This window comes from Castor canadensis, chromosome 12, assembly GCF_047511655.1.
Source record: "Castor canadensis chromosome 12, mCasCan1.hap1v2, whole genome shotgun sequence".
In the NCBI taxonomy this organism is placed as follows: domain Eukaryota; kingdom Metazoa; phylum Chordata; class Mammalia; order Rodentia; family Castoridae; genus Castor; species Castor canadensis.
Genome location: NC_133397.1, coordinates 67,532,554 through 67,546,488, shown reverse-complemented (window position 1 = coordinate 67,546,488; position 13,935 = coordinate 67,532,554). Strand labels below are relative to the sequence as shown.

Sequence of the window (13,935 nt, the reverse complement as noted above, 5' to 3'; positions counted from 1 at the left end):
GAGGGAACATAAGGGAACCATAGAGAATTATCTCCTAACTGTCCTCAAAGAAATAAATGAAAAGCCAAAGCAATATAAGAAATTCACCTTGATGTGTGAATCTGCATGCATATAATTCAGTATGTCCATTTGCCTGAAGAGGAAGCACGTGGATGCCATAACCAACGAAATCAAGTTGTACCTAATATCCATACATGCCTATCATTTTCTAGGCATTTTTATAAATACATTTGCTCTAATTCTTAAATCAACTTTATGAGAAATCTTATAGTAGACTGCTACCTGCAGTGGTCCTAGAACCACTTCATAGTAGCATTGGACTTAAATTCAAGATAGAATATTGAGAATGAGGCCTTATAAATGGGTGAGTATAAGTAACTTTAATCACAATATTTTTCTTCATTTTATTCACGTAGTTAAAAAAGTGGATTTATGTAATAAACTTATTTAGATGTAGTATTGTTCATTTTGTAAATGTGCTAAAATAAGACTAAATAATGAGATTCTATAGATTTATGAAATCCCCATTTGTGTTAGAAAACTTATCTAATTTCTTTAATGCTACTTTTTCCTCTCCTCTCTCTCTCTTTCTTTCTCACACACATTTTTAAATCTTCAAAATCAATTATTGGTGGGAATAATTTGAATTTGATAAGGAATTATGGTCAATTTTTCTCGGAGAAATAATATTTTCTCTGTATCACTGTATCAAAACTTTTTTTTTTCCCATGGTGGGGATTAATCCCAGGTCTCCTATTAGGCAAACACTCTACCATGTAAGCCATGCCTCTCAGTCCTTTTGTTTGTATCTTGCATTTGAGGGAGAATTTCACTAATGTTTTCCCACTGAACTTGAACTCACAAACCTCCTGACTATTTCTCCTGGGTAGCTGTGATTACAGGCAAGTACCACCATGCACAGTTTCTGTATCATAACTGCTAATTGTATCATGTAACATATTATAAGTGTATTATGCATGGTTTTTTTAAAGATGAAAAACGGTGAAGATAATAACAGAGTCTCGTTATTAACTTAGAAAGGCAGTAATCATTAATGGAGTAAGAATTTGAGGATTTTATATTTCCAAAACAGTAATTTTCATCAATTTAAGAATGTCATAAACCTTGATTTTTTAATCTGATTTTTCACTACAAATCTATTTTTAAGTCTTATCAGTACCATAGCAGAGCTGTCTGTGTAGTCAGTGACTGGGTTAACTGAGCAGGAAAGAATTACACTACATAAATATTATCAAAGCCAACAATTGCTAAGAGGATTTGTTCTTACCAGTGAATCTGCTTGGGGAAGCTCTTTGGAACCACAGTAAACACAATTCTACTCTCTTGCTTATTGTTAATGTAGTTGTTCGTTGACATAATTTTGGCTAAACCCTAAGGATAAAAGGTTGAAAATTGTACAGTTAGAATTATTAATGGAATTTATAAAATTAAATGGGTCATTACAGTGCACTCTTCTGCCCATTCCTTTTGAAAATTTCTATTTTCTCTTATCTTTTGATCTGTTTCTCATACTCAAATTTCAGCCTACTGAGATCTCGCTGTGATTATTTACTTCTTAAAAATTCATTCCCCAACAATGTGATGTTCTGTCTTTCTAACACTGTTTTCATTCTCCTTTTGGTGTTTTCTTTCCATCACTTTGGGCACGGTACTTGGAGGATTAAAAGAAATCCGGTATAACTGGAGATTATGTGTTCTTTGTAAAGGCTTACTACTTGAATTATTTCCATTTTCACATTTTTCCATAGCATGTTTATATAGCATGTGAAATTTTTCTTTAGTAGGGCTGAGTTTTAGTTTATAGGGAGATAAAATTCACAAAACGTAACCTTAAGCTTTATCCATCTTTCCTTTGTAAATTGTCCCATCAACACTGACTTACTCATTTTCCCAGATATTCTCTCAAATTCCTTTTTTCAGCAACTCCTTTTCCTTTATACCAGAAGGAAAAGAAGACCAACAGGACCCATCTTTTCTTTCATCCTTCATTAAACAAGATAATCTTTTGTGAACTGTCAGTTTCTTCTTCTCTTTAATAGTTCCCTATTTTCTGTTTATCAAGATCTTAGTATAAACTATTTCTAGTAGTAATACAGCTACTAATGTTAATAGTAACAATAGCAAGAGAAATAGTAATAAATATTGTTATTTACTTAAACTTATATAAGATAATTTCTTACATAATGCTTCCAATAACCCAAGATATTAAGTTCTTTAAGGATGTTTGAAATGATAAATATCTGAATGACTAAATAAGTTGGATACATCTCACAGATAATAAAAGCTGGAATTGCTATTTAACCTTAGATTGTCTAGTTCATGATCTCAAATTCTAAAACATTTTACTATACGTTCTGTCTTTAATGATCTCTTTTTAAAAATCTTCTCTTTCTTCCTAAATGTATTACAAGTTCTTTGAGGGAAAGGACAATATCTTATCCATTTTTACCTTTTTTAAAGACCCTAATTTCTTGAACCCTGAAAGTTCTTAGTGAGTAAGAAGGCATGAATTGAACACTGACATAGTGAATTATAAAACTGATTATTTAGCAAAATAGAAATATTGAATTATAATAGCATAACCTACTAGCTTTACTTATTAAATATATCTCTGTTACTCATTTATATCCAGCTCTGTGTTAAACACTGAAACAGTACGGTTTATTGCACTGGTTCTTACACTTAACCTTGGATCAGAATTCTCTGGAAACTTTATCAAAATACAGATTTCTGGACAACAGCTCCAAACTTTTTGATATAATAGATCTAGGGTCCTTTCAAAACACTAGTGGTTCTTGAATTATAAAGGAAAAGCTAGAATTTCAGCTATCAGAATCATTAGCTATGTGAACTTCAGCAAGCGACTAATACTTCCAAGTGTCAGGTTCTTTATCCATACAAAGAAAACATTGGAATTTTTATGTGGATTCATTAAGATAGTACATGTCAGTTGCTTAGAACAGTAACTGGCATTTGCATAAGTACTCAAAAATTATGAACTAAATTTAAGTTTTGTGCTAATAATAATTATTAAGCTGTGAACATCCGTCAGAGTTCTCTATTAGGTTGCCTTTTGGTTGTAATGCAAAAAGTAAGCATTGAGAAATAGACATTGATCTGTGATTCTCAAAAGCAGGAAAAAAATATGAGAAAAGTATAAGAAAGTATAGGAAAAAGCCAAATGAATATTTGGAATATTCATTTCCAAAGTAATCACATGAAGAAATCAGACAGACCCAAATAGCAAAAAGAATCAGTAAGAAGTAGGAGAAAGCAAAATGATTTTAACAGGGATAGAGCAGAACTTGAAAGTTTTTATTTTTTGATAAATAAGGAACCCAAATTGACATGTACCAAATGCAAGATAAATTTTTCCAATTTTAAAGTAATAAATTTGTGGATTATCGCATAATACATATTTTTCCCGGTTATATCTTATTTCACCTTATCATATAAAAATGAGTATAATTTTCAAGACTTAATTTGGTACTAAACCTTATCAATGATTCTCCCACTTTTTGTGAATATTTGAGCAATAAAATTGGAAACTAGGGGGATTTTGTAATTTACTGTTCTCAACTCTCAGAATCTGCATATCTTCTTAGCAACAGAATATATTATACCAGGTTTCCAGTCAAGTCAGTTCTTTAAATAGCTAAGGTAACCACATAATAGCATAATGCCCCAAGATAAGAAGCATATGGGTTTGGGTACAGCTCAAACTCCACAAATTGGCTTATTTTCAGATTAGATTTCTGATAGCATTAGCTTTCAATTTAATTAAAAACAAAGAAACTATTCCTGTGTGTTTTTAACAAAATCAATTTATTATCCAACAGTAAAGCAGCAACATGATTTCCAATAAGTTTCACATAAAAGGGCATTCTATGGTCACTATTGTGAGAACAGGTTCATTGTTTTTGCAAACACAATGAAACAGACAATAGGACACTAAAACAGATTAACTTTGCCAGAGTTTATGAAAAGAGTCAATACTTCCACTGTTTTTTCCTCCACAGTATGAGTACTTGTCCTGCAATCATGCAAAGTAGTTTTGGAAAACTTCAAGTTTCTGGGCATCTGACCACCGAGCCGCAATTTCTGTGTAAATTTATATGAATACGTTTTTTACGTTTTTCTACATATTGCTATAATTGCCCTCAAGAGAATTTTTAATAACTGTTATCTCCTGAACTGTGCCTGAGTTTTCATTTAAATGAAAATTTTCCAAGATTTAACAGTAATTTTAAACTTAAAAAAATCACAATAAAAATGTTTGAAATTTTAATATGTAAAGTGTTTTTAAACATAATTATAGTTTCCCATGCAATATTTGACCTTCTTATAAGGAAAGCATATTATCTAGTTAATCATTAAGTAAATGATATAAACAATTTAGAACACCACTAAGATTTATAGAATCATAGTCTACTGATTTAAAAAGCATTTGTTCATAAATGTGAGCAACCTATTTCCTTTTTGCCTGTTTACTATGAATAAATGCATTAGCAATAAAATGTAGACTGTCAAACACTAATTTTAGAGCAGATACAAATAAAAGTTAGATGAACTACAAACTGACAAGAGACTTGGAACAGACTTCCCAACTTGAACAAGAAAGATCAGAAAACAAAAAAAATTATATTTTAAATTGTTGAGCAAAGTAATTTCTAGCCTTTTGTTTGATGTTCAAATGAATTACCATTATGGAAAGAAGACACAACAAAGGTAAGATAAAAATTATTTATTAACATTTTTCTGAAGAACTATCACAGACATATAATTCAAGAAGGAAAATGAATAACCCAGAAAAAAGTACAGGAAAGTAATAATGGATACTTTTGTAGGAAAATATATATATATATATATAATTAAATGATAATATTAGTTTTAATAACAGCAACAAATAGAAGAGATTAAATGTAAATTGTTGATAAATTAAAGACAGCAATAACATGCCATGTGTGAGAAGAGACTGGAGTAAAACTGATCTAAATGTCAGTTGTTATTGGACAGAAGAGTAGAATTGTATGTTTTCTTTAAATATTGCCTTGCCATATACCAATGTTAAAAATATACACATAAATATTAAAATCTTTTAGATTTAATGTATCACTTCCAATCCAGTGAAAATATACAGAAGAGAAAAGAAAGAAAATTCCAGTGAGTCAATGCCCTGTATAGCTATCCTTATATCAACCAGCAAAAACACTTTTCCCTTCCTGTTATTGCTTATACTCTCTCTATAACAAAATTAGAAATAAGGGCAAAAATAGTTTCTGCTGGGTATTGAGGGGGGGAGAGGGAGGGGGTGGAGTGGGTGGTAAGGGAGGGGGTGGGGGCAGGGGGGAGAAATGAACCAAGCCTTGTATGCACATATGAATAATAAAAGAAAAAGAAAAAAAAGAAAAGAAAATTCCATGAATGACTAGATGGCAAGAAATGGGAGAATAGGACAATAACCACTGACCATAAAAGCAAAAACTACAGCAAAATGAATCCAGAATTTATTAGTAATTAATACAGTACAAATTCACTTCTTGAAAGAAATATAAATTGGATTTATAGATTTATGAATATATTTCTTTGAAACTAACACCTCTGAAACATAACAATATGCAAAGATCAAAAGAAAAAGAATGAAAAATTATACATAAGAACTTCTTATGAATAAGAACAATAATAGACAATATGCAATTTGTCAGGATGCATAATGACAAAAGGAAGAGTTCAGCAGGAAGACATAATGTTTGTGAGCCCATATAAGGTGTAAAGGCATAGACTGTGTCTTACACAGGTAAGCCTCTAGATGCTTCACACACATTCATTTGCTTAATATTCATCACATCCAGGCAGATGCCCATTGTACTCTTGAAGTTACTGAATTGAGTAAAAACTTCAGTACCCTGCCAGAGCTCAAGCATCTAGCTATGGATAGAGGCACATGTGCATCCAGTGAGCCTGACTTCAAGCCTGGGCTGTTGCAGCACATAAGATGAAGTTACCACAAATACAACAGGAGGATTTTGCCTGTCTCTGAGTGAATAGAGATTGTATCCAAGCTCTCCTGGAAAATTTAAACAGTATCTAACCAGATCCCAGGGTACAATGAAAGTTCAAACATAATCAGTAGCAGAAAATATACAGAGCATGTTCTCAATGCTCTTGTGCAATTATCCATAAAACGATATGTTCCTCCAAAAACCATATATAAAGAGGATTTTAAACACAATCATATCTCATATCTCTCTCTGTCTGTCTCTCTCTCTCTCTCTCTCTCTCACACACACACACACACACGCACATGCACATGCACATGCACACACACACACCCCTTAGAAAGGAATAGCTCTATGAAAGAGTCACAATTTTAAAAATATACATTTATTTAAACAATGAAATGCCACATATCTAAACATGGAATGAATTTAAAGTAGCATTAAAAATAAACATTATAGCCTTAAATATATTACAAGAAAGACAGAAAATCAATTAGTTTCACTTCTCATAAAGAGACAAAGAGGATATACTAAAACTGGAAAGCTACTAAAAGCAGAACAAAAAAGGAGAAAAATAATTGAAATATAGAAAAAAATTAATATCTAAAGTTACAAAAGTAAAATAAAATAGATACATAAATGGAAAAATCACAAAAGAGAAAATATTGGAAGTAAAACACATTAATATTTAATGGAAGTAGGTAATGTAATTATAGATACAGTTTTTAAAGTATAAATGATTATTGTGAATAAATATCAATCAGTAAGTTTAAAAATAAGCAAAATAAATGTGTTTTGAATAGTCTAAATTATTAAAATATTTTTAAAACTATATTTTTTGGCAAGAAAACAGATATTAAAGAAATGAATTTGGTTTAAAAAGATTAATAGGTTGATTTTTATTATAAATTTTTTATAGTAGGATATATTCAGTATACAGGAGGGATTCATAGTGACAATTCCGATTAAACTTATACTATACAGTATTTATATTGTCCCCATTGTCTCTGATTAGGCTTATGGTGTACATTGGTTAGCTCACCGCCATCCCCTCTTACCCTCAACACCTTCCCCATCTCATTTAAAACAATTGCAAGAGGTTTCTTTGTTCTATTTCATATAGGTACATGAAGTCCATCAACCATATACCCTCACCTTAAACTCCATTCACTCTCTCCCCTACTACTAGTACACCCACACATACACTGTACCTACTTTACAGTCCTGTCTTTCATTATTGATATTTAAGTGGATGTTCGAAAGGGTTTTCAATGTATCCCTGCTGTGAGTATACTTGACTTTGGTCCATTCAATCCCTTTCATTACTCTTCCTTACACTTTACCTCCCAGCCCCCCACTTTTCAACAGCTTTAGTACACATCCTTATATCCTCTATCTTTGCAGATGTTATGTTTTATGATATTACTGATGCTCTATCATTTGCTTTTCTTTTCCCTCTTTCCCTGAGTTCCATAGACTAGTTCCACTATTACTAACATGTTCTACATATGAGTTTGTATATGATTGTGCTTGTTTTTGTGTATATGTTTATCTTTTGGATCTGTCTTCCATGTGTAAGAGAAAAAATGTGTTTTTTGTCTATCTGAGCCTGGCTTACTTCACTTAACATGATGTCTTTCTATTGCATCCATTTACCTTCAAACCACATGTCATTATTCCTTATACCTGAATCTAATATATACATGCCACATTTTCTTAATCTATCCATCAGTGATAGGGTATCTGGGTTGTTTCCATAGCTTGGCCACTGTGAATAGTACTGTGATTAACATGGTGTACAGGTTTCTCTGTTGTATCCTGACTTATGTTCCTTTGTGTAGATGCCCAGGAATGGTATCACTGGATCATGTGGCAGTTCTCTCTTTACATTTTTGAGGAATCTCCATACTGCCTCACATAATGATTATACTAATTTGCATTCTAACCACAGTATATAAGGGCTCCTGTACTGCCACATCCTTGCCAGCATTTGTTCCTGTTATTTCCCTTGAATATGGTGAAATGAAATCTTAGTGCAGTTTTGATGTGCATCTTTGTAATAACCAGGGAAGTTGAGTACTTCTTCATGCATTTACTGGCCATTTGTACCTCTTCCTTTGAGAATTCCCTGCTTAATTCTTGTGCCCATTTCTTCATTGGGGTGTTGTTCTCTGAGAGTTGAGTTTTTTGAGTTCTCTGTATATTCTGGATGTTAGTCCCTTATCAGATGAATAGCTGGAAAATACTTTCTCCCATTCTGTGCACTGTATCTTGGGTCTAATGATTGTTTCTTTTGCTGAGCAGAAGCTTTTAGGTTTGATGCAGTCCCATTTGTTCATTCTTTCTCTTAGATATTGAGTCATTTGAGTTCTACTTAGGAAGTCATTCCCTATACCTATATGTTCTGGTGTATTTACTACTACTTCCTGGAGTTGTTTCAAAGTTTCTGGCTTTATATTAAAGAATTTGATCCACTTTGAGTTGATTTTGGTGCAGGGTGAAAGACAGGGATCTAGTTTCAGTCTTCTACATGTGGATACCCAGATTTCCCAGCAACATTTGTTGAAGAGACTGTCTTTCTCCATCATGTATTGTGGATTCCTTTGTCAAAGATCAGTTGACTGTAGCTGCATGGGTTTGTGTCTTGGTCTTCTATGTATTTCATTGGTCTTCTTGTCTGTTTTTGTGCTAATACCATGCTGTTCTTATTGTCATGGCTCTGAAGTATAGTTTGAAGTCGGTTATTATCATACCTCCAGCATTGGACATTTTGCTCAGACTTGCTTTGGCTCTTTGAGGTCTTTTATGTTTACATATGTACTTCAGCATTGATTTTTCTATTTCTGTAAAGAATGTTATTGGAATTTTGATAGAGATTGCCTTGAATATGTAGATTGATTTTGGTAGCATGGACATTTTCACAATGTTGATTCTACCAATCCATGAGCATGGGAGATCTTTCTATTTTCTAATGTCTTCTTTAGTTTCTCTCTTCAGTGGTTTATAGTTTTCAATGAAAAGATCTGGTTTCCTTTGTTAAATTTATTCCAATGTACTATATTATTTTTGAGGCTACTATAGATGGGACTGTTTCCCTGATTTCTTTCATTTTGGTATACAGTAAAAGTATTGGTTTCTGTATGTTAATTGGTATTCTGGTACTTTGCTGAAACAGTTTATAATTAGTTTATATTAGTTTATAATTCCTAATAGTATTTTTGGTACAGTTTTTAGGGTCTTTTAAGTATAGGATCATGTCATCTGGAAATTGGAATAGTTTGACTTCTTCATTCCCCATTTGAATCCCTTTTGTTTTTGCTCTTGTCTTACTGTTCTGGCTAGGAATTCCAAAACTATATTGAATAGGAGTAGGGGAAACAGGCATCCCTGTTCCATTCCTGACTTCAGTGAGAATGGCTTCAGTTGTTCTCCATTTAGTATAATATTGGATACAGATTTGTCATATATAGTCTTTATTATGTTGAAGAATATTCCTTCTATTCCTAGTTTCTCAGTGCTTTTATCATGAAAGGGTGCTGAATTTTGTCAAAGGCTGTTTCTGCATCTATTGAGAGGATCATGTGGTTCTTGTCCTTGCTTCTGCTTATATGCTATATTACATTATAGATTTACATATGTTGAACCATACTTGCATCCCTGGAATGAAACAGATTTGGTCATGGTATATGATCTTTTTGATGTGTTAGATTCTGTTTGCCAGTATTTTGTTGAAAATCTTTGTGTCTATATTCTTTAAAGTTATGGATCTATAATTCTCTATTTTTGTTGCATCTTTATTGGGTTTTAGAATGAGTTTAATTCTGGCTTCAGAGAATATGTTTGGTAGTGTTCCTTTCCTTTTTAGTTCCTGGAAAACTTTTAGTAGTATTGGTTAATACCGATGGGTTAAATACCTTCTTTAAAGTTTTGGTAAAATTTTCCATGAATCCATCAGGTCCAGGGCTCTTATTTGTAAGGAGACTCTTTATTACTGCTTGAATTTCATTGCTTGTAAAAGGTCTATTTAGATAGTTAATATCTTCTTTGTTTAGTTTTGGTTGGTTATATGTATCTAGGAATTTATCCATGTCACTAGGTTTTCCAGTTTACTTGAATATATGTTTTCAAAGTACTCTGTAATGATCCTCAGGATTGTTGGTATTTGTGGTTATGTCCCCTTTTCATCTCTGATTTTACTAATTTGGGTCTTCTCCCTCCTCCATTTTGTCATGTTGGCTGAGGGTTTGTAGATCTTGTTATTCTGTTCAAAGAACTGACTTTTTGTTTCATTGATTTTTTAATCATTTCTTTGGTCTCAATCCCAATGATCTTGGCCCTAGTCTTTGTTTTTCTTTCAGTCTGCTGGTTTGGGTTTGGTTTGTTCTTGTTTTTCTCAAAACTTGAGGTGCATCATTAGGTTGTTTATTTGTGAAGTCTCTGTTTTTTTAATGTAGGCACTTCAAGCTATAAACTTTCCCCTTAGCATGGCCTTTGTTGTGTCCCACAGATTCTGGTAGGTTGTATTTTAATTTTCATTGTATTCTAAGAACTTTTTAATTTTGTCACTTATTTCTTCAGTTACCCACTGGTCATTCAGCAATGTGTTGTTCAGTCTCTACGTGTGAATATTTTCTGTGGTTTCTTTTGTTGTTGAGGTCTAATTTTATTCCATTATGATCTGATATGGTATAGGAGGTTATTTCAATTTTCTTGAATTTAACTTGCCTTGTGTCCTAAAATATGATATATTTTGGAGGAAATTCCATGAGCTACACAGAAAAGAATGTGTTCTTCATGACTATTGGGGAAATACTTTTTGAATGTCTATTATATCCATTCAGTCTAATGTGTGCAGTAGCTCTGACATTTCTTTGTTAATCTTTTGCCTGAGTGGTCTATCTACTGGTGAAAGAGAGGTATTCATGTCTCCCAGTATCACTATGTTAGCATCTGTCTGTGTTCTTAGGTCCATTAGAGTTTTGATTTTTTTTTAATGTAGATGTGTGTCCTTATGTTTGGTGCATATATGTTAAGAATTGACATTTCCTCTTGATGAATTGTTCCTTTAATTAATACTAAGTGACCTTCATTGTCTCTTCTGACTGATTTTAGTCTGAATTATACCTTGTCAAATTTGAGAATAGCAACTCCTGTCTGTTAATGGGCTCCACTTGCTTAAAAACCTTTTTCTACCCTTTGACTCTAAATCAGTGTTTTTTGTTTTTTGGTTTTTTTTTCAGTGAGATGAGTGTGTTGTAAGCAACATGTGGTTGGGTCTTGTTTTTTTTTTTATTGTATTGTATTGTATTGTATCATTTTTAAATTTATTCACATGTATATACATGGGTCTTTTTTTTAACCTAGTTTGCTATTCTATGTCTTTTGATTGTGGCATTGAGGTCATTGTCATTCAGTATTAGTATTGAGAGGTCTGTGGTGGTTTCCAATCATTTTTATTCCCCTGTTATTTACTTTTTATCTATTCCTTATTTACTGGTCTGCTTTGTCAAAAGAGTTTATTGTTTCTTGCATCTTCCTGTCTCAGTCTAGTTTCTTCTTCTGTGTGTAAGAATTCTTTAAGTATTTTCTGTTGTGTTGGCTTGGTAGTCATGAAATTCTTCAGTTTGTCCTTTCTAGGGAATGTTTTAATTTCTCCCTCATTTAGAAAGGATATTTTTGCTGGATAGACTAGTCTAAGTTGATAGGTGTTTTCTTTCTTGAAAGTCTTTCCATGACCTTCTTGCATTTAGAGTTTGAGTTGAGAAACCTGCTGTTATTCTAGTGGATTTGCCTTTATATATTACTTGCCTTTTCTCTTTTGCAGCTTTCAGTATTCTTTCTTTGTTTTGTATTCTTTCTTTATTCTGTTTTTTTCTGTTCTTTGTTTCAAAAGATTAATAGGTTGATTGTTTAAAAGAAAAAATACACAAAGAGATAAGATAACTAACATGTTAGCATATTCTAAGTTGATTGAAAAAATAAGCAACTTTTATTTATATCTGGTATGGAAGTAGATCTTAGAATATTTATTCATGTAATTTATTGCATAAAATGATTAGTGATTAAAAAATTATGTGGTCTTCTCTAGAACTTTACAAAAGTATTTGATAATATTCGGTACTGCAGCAAACATTTTTAGCAGCTTGTAGGTATATTAGTATTTTAATCTGGTAAGTAGTATTATCACAGAGCTGTAGAAAATATCACTCTTTAAAGGAGGCATTAAAATATATATTTGAAGTCAGATGCATAAAAAGGTACCACAGTTTAACATTCTCCTTGAGATCCTATCTAAAATAATAAGAATGAAAAAATGCAAGATTTGGAAAGAAGAAATGAAAGTGTGCAAAAAAATAATTCCCATGGCCAAAAGTGGAACAATTTGAGCAATCAAGTTTATATCATATTGCATTCAATGTGTACATATTACATATTATACATTGTATATAAAACAACTAGTCTCTGACAACATAATTAATTGAATAAAAATGTAAACTTGTGAAGAATGGACAAACCTACCACATGTAAGAATTACAAATATTTCTTATGGATATCTCTCCACTAGAAGGAAAGGAAACTTAATTTTCCCATGCCTTGAGTAAGGGGTATGCTTAGTGACTTGTTTCTAAAGAGTAGATATTGGAAAGGATGACAAAGTAGCTTTAATGTGGGTAGGAGATCACACACGGCTTCAGTCTAGTGGTCAAGGCTATTGTCGTCATCAGTGATAAATCTTGTTGAGAGCAAGATAAATCACAATAGTCAACAAATCATAGAAACAGCAATTTATCTCTGTGGACTTCCACAAAATCCATAACATCTGTCTAATCATAAGAAGAGTATGGATAGAGTGCAAATGAGGAACATTGTAAAAACTGACTGACCAATTCTCAAAACTGCCATCAAAGTCAAAGAAACTCTGAGAAACTATGATAGACCAATGGAGGCTAAGGAGATGTGAGAACAATATACTATGCTACATTGATTGGAACTGAGGAAGGAGGGGGAGATGTAGTGAAATGAAAATAGACTGGAGTTTGGTTAGTAGTAGTGTATCAATATTGATTCTTACTTGGGACAAAAGTAATGTTGTATTATAGGAAGGAATCAATAAGAGAAACTAGGTAGGAGTCCTGAATTATCTTTGCAACATTTTTTGTAATTCTAGAACTATTCTAATGTAAAAAGGTTATTTGAATATTTATTTGCAGCTCTGGGGTTTATACTCAAGGCTCTGCACTTGTTAGATAAGTGCTGTACCACTTAAGCCATGACCAGTCCTCTTTGTTTCTTAGTTATTTTTCAAATAGAGTCTCTCTTTTATGCCCAGCCTGTTCCAGAATGAGATCCTCCTATTTATGCTTCACATGTAGATGGGATGACAGGCTTGTTCCTTGTCATTGTTTGAGAGGAAGTCTCACAAACATTTTGCCTAGGATTGTCCACAAACAGCAATCCTCCTGATCAGTACTTACAAATTAGCTGGGATTACTGGCTTGAACTACCATGCCTGCACTGAATAAATTTTCAAAAGAAGAAACTTCTTACATAAAGAAAATCTCAAGGTACTTAGTAAAAAATCTACCAAGAGGTATACTTTTCATATAATTTTTAACCACCTAGAGACCTGAATATTAGAGACATTGATCACTTTATTAAATAAACTCCTAGAAAAACAAGAACAAGCAAATCCCAAAACAAATAGAAGGAGAGAAATAATAAAAATAAGAGCTGAAATCAACGAAATAGAAACCAAAAAAACCATACAAAGAATTAATGAAACAAAAAGTTGGTTCTTTGAAAAAATAAACAAGATCGATAGACCCCTGGCAAACCTGACTAAAATGAGGAGAGAAAAAACCCAAATTAGTAGAATTAGGAATGCAAAAGGGGAGATAATAACAAACACCATGGA

General features: G+C 32.4%; 1 protein-coding gene and 1 long non-coding RNA gene across 3 annotated transcripts in view; one reads left to right on the top strand and one right to left on the bottom strand.

The window, feature by feature from the left end:
- The window catches only part of Lrrtm4 (leucine rich repeat transmembrane neuronal 4), an 818,312-nt gene that overhangs the window by 170,058 nt on the left and 634,319 nt on the right, over nucleotides 1-13,935 (top strand). The window lies entirely within an intron of this gene.
- Nucleotides 1-13,935, bottom strand: part of LOC141414846 (uncharacterized) — a 53,504-nt gene that overhangs the window by 3,342 nt on the left and 36,227 nt on the right. Inside the window, exon 2 of the long non-coding RNA XR_012439772.1 lies at nucleotides 1,289-1,392. This is a non-coding gene — a long non-coding RNA (uncharacterized lncRNA). The remainder of the gene's footprint in view (nucleotides 1-1,288; nucleotides 1,393-13,935) is intronic.